The sequence below is a fragment of the Argopecten irradians genome, chromosome 5, assembly GCF_041381155.1.
Source record: "Argopecten irradians isolate NY chromosome 5, Ai_NY, whole genome shotgun sequence".
Classification (NCBI taxonomy): Eukaryota; Metazoa; Mollusca; class Bivalvia; order Pectinida; family Pectinidae; genus Argopecten; species Argopecten irradians.
The window spans coordinates 45235651-45242379 of NC_091138.1; positions in this window are offsets into that span (position 1 = coordinate 45235651).

Below are 6729 nucleotides of genomic sequence, written 5' to 3' on the forward strand. Positions count from 1 at the left end.
TACACCTTATTCTTCATGAAGGAACCAGAGAGTCACATGTACTTAGCAGACACGTGCTCACACGATTCGTCTATCGCGTGCCTCTAATACTTCTTCTCTAGAACTACTTAGTCTTTCAGTATCAGTATCAATTTTCTTTTCCCTTAGAGATTATACAACATATGCCATGTTGCAGGACCGAGATTTATAATTTGTTCCTAAACCTATATTTGGCCTAAGTAAATGGTCAAGCACGTTCGACTTGCAAGCATTGTTTTACACAAATGGTCATTTTCTGTCTATACGTTGTCCGTTGAATAAATGCTATAGGCCTTTTTCCAGCGTTAGCTAGTCTATATATAGACGAGAACCTATTTATCAAACGTGTGATTTATCGAAATCTTGATTCCTTGCTTGATACTGATCAGCTTCTTTCTCTTGGACAAGAACAGAACGCTGATAAATTGAATAACGATACGGTACCGTGTACGGACGTATTGATTCAGAAATCGGTACAGTAGTACTAAATACTAAACACGCGTAGATTGATTCGGAAATCGGTAGTACTAAACACGCGTAGATTGATTCGGAAATCGGTAGTACTAAACACACGTATATTGATTTGACCTTCCCCTTTCAGACCACGTGCAGTCAGAAGGTATTTTATTTTCATTGCTAATTGGAAAGATGCAGGGACCTTGAAATAGAACTAAGCTTTACCACAGTAAATTGATATCAATGTCTCGCGTAACGTTTTATATTGTTTCCTGGATTTTATTTAGAAGGACCATGTGACTTAGGTCGCTCGACCACCGAATCGACGTCGCTTGCTCGACCACCGAATCGACGTCGCTTGGGAGACGAACGGTAAATGAATCCATTTTTGCTTCGTACTATCGCGTTTTGGCATTGCGCTTCGTCGTTTTGTTTGACCCTTTGAGGAAGTATCATGGTCAAAAAACATTAATAGTCTAAAAACAATGGTTGCGTCTGCTTTTACATTAAATACTCCGCGAGCTAGGCCTACTGGTTTTCTGTTTTTGGGATGATGTGACCGGATGGGGGTTTGTAACGTTGTTTGGTGTCTCTTCGGTAGTACGTTTCTGTGCGACAGCACTATAAATAGTGAACAAAAGTTGCTACAACCACATGTAAACACTACAATTACATAGTCTCTAAAATACCTTGCATATACATAGGAGGGCCGTCCTTAAAAGGTCATAGCTGGTGATTTGACACTTGGTTGTTTGGATTGACAATGACATGTATTAACAGCCAGTGTCATTTGACTTATGGATCCCCAAAAGTTTACAATGACCTCTTTTAAACTTTGTTTTAGAAGAGTTTAAATGTACCTTCGGAGTGAAATTAAAATGTGTCTTCGGGGATGAATGAGTAAAGGACGGCCTCCTGTGTAGGTAGAGTGTTGTGTCCGTGAACGCGTGTTTTGGGAAACTGCAGTTTGTTCGCATTGTGTCTCTTTTTGATAGTGGAGCTTTCGTGTTTTTTTTTTTTTTTTTTTTTTTTATTAAAGTGCAATCTCACTGAAGCATGCCGAGACACAGAACATGCACGCCTCATCCGGTCACATAATACGCTAAGCATAAGCACAGTCTACCACTTCTATGGACTATGGTGTGTCTCGGACAGGGGACAAAACCCATAAGCCTTCCATACTATGACGAGCAAATCAGACATGGTTGTATCTCGGACAGGGGAGAGAACTCATTAGCCTTCCATACTGTGACGAGCAAACTCGTACATGGTTGTATCTCGGACAGGGGACAGAACTCATTAGCGTTCCCATGACGAGCAAACTCGTACATGGTTGTATCTCGGACAGGGGACAGAACTCATTAGCCTTCCATACTGTGACGAGCAAACTCATACATGGTTGTATCTCGGACAGGGGAGAGAACTCATTAGCCTTCCATACTGTTACAATGTAAAACTCGCACATGGTTGTATCTCGGACAGGGGACAGAACTCATTAGCCTTCCATACTGTGACGAGCAAACTCGTACATGGTTGTATCTCGGACAGGGGACAGAACTCATTAGCCTTCCATACTGTGACGAGCAAACTCATACATGGTTGCAAACGTGATGCAGTGTCAAAGAAGACGTTAAGAAGAAAGCCAGATGAATAAAAAAAGATGATATCCCAAATTTTGTCGTCTTTTACATGTTTAAGCCAATATAATTATAGCGTATTTGCGTAAAGGACTTGACTAGCCGCATTAACGACTCAACTGGAATAAACTGTATTAGCTTTGCAATTATTTTCTTTAAGGACCGAACCCTGGTAACCGCGTGCTACGTCTTAATGTAAAATCGATTTTCTTTATTTACAACACCTCGTTAATGAAATAAACAAAAAAGATTAGTCTCATGTAATTAGTACCGGGGAAAACTATCCACGATGTTTAAAATAGCGCCGTGATCGACAATTAACTAACTTTCCGGTGTATTGATGTACTTGAAAAGATGGGGTTTCAATCTCCGGGAATGCAAATAAATCGGTAACATTCAAATTACTTTGTAAATCAGAGAGTGTTTTGCACCTCGTTGTCCATATTACATTGTGTTTTAGAATATTGTTTTTTGTGTACTCGGATTTCAGATTAAGTTGCACTGTCTTCAATGATGTCATCCTCGATTCTCCAGGGGTTACTATCACTGATTATGGATATTTCTACCCTTGGACTGTCAATTTATGGATATTTCTACCCCTGGACTGTCAAAGTAAAAATGAAATCAACCAAAGAAATAGGTAATTTGATCATTTTGATGTAAATCAAAATAATCAAATAACGATACACTGTAATCTTCAAAGGTAATCTTTGCAGGCCTGTGATAAGCCAGATTTTTTTCTCTTGAACTGCCATTAATTTTACTACGAGATAGTTCAGGGTTGGATATACCGACTGTGAAAGTAACTCATGGAATATCGAGGATGATGTACAATCAGTCTGACGTATCGCGATGGCTGAGTGGTAAATTATTAGATGCCCCGACATATTACAACAAGCCATCCACCTCTGCATGGATCCAGTACATACAGGCAGCAAGTAAATACCTGTAGTTTTCTCCGGTTACTCCTGCTTCCCTCCTCATCCGTATCCCTTGGATGTTAAAGACGCTCCACCACTGACAGAGCATAAATGATATTCATCATTTTAACAATAATTGGTGTTTAATCGTGTATATATATGCCTAATTAACACAAAAAATAACTTAAAATAATTTAATTCGCCTTTGGTGCATGCGCAATCATTACTTCATTCCATATAAGATGTAATGCCAAGGAATTTTTTCGGGATGCAATTAATTATTTTTCATATTTTTAACTTGAAGTAAAATTAGAAGCTCAAACTTTTCAATGTTAGTAATGGTGTACAGTACATTTGTAAGTAACTTTTGTAACTGAAGAAAAATACTAAATCGTCTATGCTCCTGTTTTTGATAGTGAAAATATACCATTTGTCAGCGGTGGAGCATCTTTAATAGAACGTTAAGCCAAACAAAAACAAAGCACTTCGTCGGACACCCACGGTCTATTGGGCACTACGTATACGCTACGTTATACTAAGATAAGTGTAGTGTGTAACGTAGCTGCAATCACCCATGGTCAAAGCAATTAGTCAGAAGTTTACAAAAACGTCTGGAAGTTAATAACTAAAAGTCCACTACAACAAGTTGTAACCTTTTAAAACTTCTTAACGCAATAAATAATTAGCCCGCGTAATAAATGTCCTTATTAACCTTTGGATGGGTGTACTCTTTGTAAGACCTGCATACAAAAGAAATTCGCTAGCGCTCTTAATGTCAAACTGAAAACATACGGGACGCGGGAAATGTACTATTATCAGTTACAAAGTTCACTGAATGTAATTTTGTAAATTATTGTAACAACATAATAACTAATGTATACCGTACACCGGATATTGCTACTACCTATATGTACGTAGATCTGTTTGTGCTGCCGTGTATTCTTGAAATTAGTGCCGTGATCAGCTGTTGTACATTTTATACCTAGATAGATTAACCTATTATAGTGTCAAGGTCAATAAGGTTATGGTCGGTTGCTCGTTCAAGGATTATTTCAATCGCAACATATTAGAGGATTTTCGGAAATGTTATATTTCCGGGGATTTTTGTGAGATTTCTAGCGAATTTTTGTCCAAGTAACTAAGCATTACTGTAAATCTTAGACCGGATGTTAGCAAGGTCGAGTGTCATAGTGCAAAGGTCATTTACAGACTTACTGTTACTATTTATAGATCATGCTTTTCTTAATACATATGCATATTGTAATCAATTTTTACATGTAGATAAAAAGGAAACACGGGGTGAGTTTTACACGCTTCCGTGATTCCATATTATATATCGACATCCATCTACAAATTGAATCTTCCTGAACTCATCAGGTATTATCCCAGAAATCTATATTCCCTGAGGAGTTCCGAATGAAAATTGGATAATTATTTTTTTTATTATCAATTGTATATAACAATAGCTCGTTAAAATGTTTTGAATATGAAACCTATTTGACATTCAATATGAAAAATCCGAATCGCAGATAATAAAATCTGTACAAAGATTATTACGTTAGAATAAGATTGATTCCGCTACACAGATATTAATTTCTTGTCGTAGTGAAAAGCCCTAAAATGGACCATAACTCGTGTAACGTTTGATTTTAAATTTGTTTAACTATAATTTATGTACGTACATTTATCATTGCCAATTCCCTATTATATGAAATCATTTTAACATAACCAAAGGTCAATATTTTACTCATATATTGCTAGTAAGGCTAGGGATATGTTTTTCCCTGTTTCATGTCCGTCCGTGTGTCGGTAGGTTCTAAATAAAAACCTAAATATTTTTACGAGCTGGGCATTAAAGACACGCACGTGCAGCGTGGAAAGTATTGTTTAAAAAAAAAGATAAAAAAAGTTTTTTCAAAGATATAAAATCTATAAAATACTTTTTTTTCTAAATGAGCAATGAGATAAATTAGTTTTGGAGAAAGTGTATATAACCACAAGGATTGGAGAATTAGTTACAGTTTATATCAATTTGGACCAATCAGAGTGTCCATAGACCATTTTGAGATGTTTAGGGGTTATAATCTGTAACGCCCAAACAGATGTAAGTTATTTGGGAAAATGTTTATATTTGTTTATTCATTCATTTATTTATTTATACATGAATTTATTAATTTATTTGTTTATTTTGCATGTTTCAGACAACACATAGATATTGTTATGTTTATTTATTTATTTTTCGCCATGTTGACTGGTACGTAAATAAAAAAAAATAGGACGCAAAACAATATAAAACACTGCCATGGCCCTACGAATAATGATACGTGCCTTCATAATTATGTGGTTGAAGGTAACAGTTGAAACCCTGCATCGTTAATTGGAGGAATTGCGGTAATACCAAAGGTTACAGACAGTATCTACTGTCTGGTAATGTGTGATATCAGATCGGAACTTTTCGTATCTGAATCTAAACACCACTGGTTGACCAACGCACGCATAAAGTATGCATATAAAAGAGGGCATGAAATGTTAAAGACAAATAAAAGGATGCGTTATAGCCGACTATGTAATTTCGCCTATTTTATAGTTCCCATGGTATACTATAAATCTAATATTTAATAGTGTTTTAGCCGGCGAGACGTATATAATGTGATGGAAGGGACGTACACATGCGTGGGGTGCAGTTACATGTAATGGAGGGAGATGTTAGTCGGTGGGAATTAGGTAGGGTCTTTTTTGTCGACGGGATGTAGAGGAGACGCGTGAACAATAAAAAACAGCGACGTAGACGCTCAAGTCAATGAGAGAATGTTGGCTATACCTTCGGGACGGCGGGTTGCAAAGGGCGAACGTACACGAGCAGTGGAGGGCATGCACGTGTTGATCGACGGGAGCAAGGGCAGACGTGTGAGGGCGGAAGTATATGTGTTAGTGAGAAATGGAGGGCAGGTGTGTAGGATGGTAAAAATGGAGGGTGGGCGTGGGTCGGAGGGAAGTGGAGGGTGGACGTATGGGTCGGAAGGAAGTGGAGGGCAAACGTGTGGGTCGCCGGGAAGTGGGGGCAGACATTGGGGTCAGAGGGAAGACGAGTGTGGACGTTTGGGTCGGTGGGAAGTGGAGAACACACGTGTGGGTCGGCATGAAGTGAAGGACGGCATGTGTGCGTCGGCGGGAAGTGGAGGGCAGACGTTTGGGTCGGCGAGAAGTGGAGGACGGCATGTGTGCGTCGACGGGAAGTGGAGACCAGACGTTTGGGTCGGCGAGAAGTATTGTGGGTCGGCGGGAATGACGGCTTGAGGCAATGTTTGTCAAGAGGTGGCATTCGAGCCTACAGTTCGTGTTATATGGAGTGAAGACGCGTGATTTGGTGTGGGAAGGCATATGTGACTTATTATTCATACTTCGCACTTAGAGGAGCAAACCCTTTCATCGATCGTGTAACGGCGTCAATATTGCTACCCCAGTCATTACCAGGGAAATCAAATTACAAATAAATCTTCCTCGCGAATTACATTTATTGTAAACAATCAATATTAATCTGGATATTTATTGTATAGGCCAAATCATAAGCACAGGCGTCCATAATTGAAACGTAACCCCGTATTCCGACCACTTAGCGGCGTTTCGAGGAGAGCAGGAAGAAGGAAGTGTCGGGAGCGGACGGACATACGGTTTCCTAGCATAGTATCAAGGCTGTT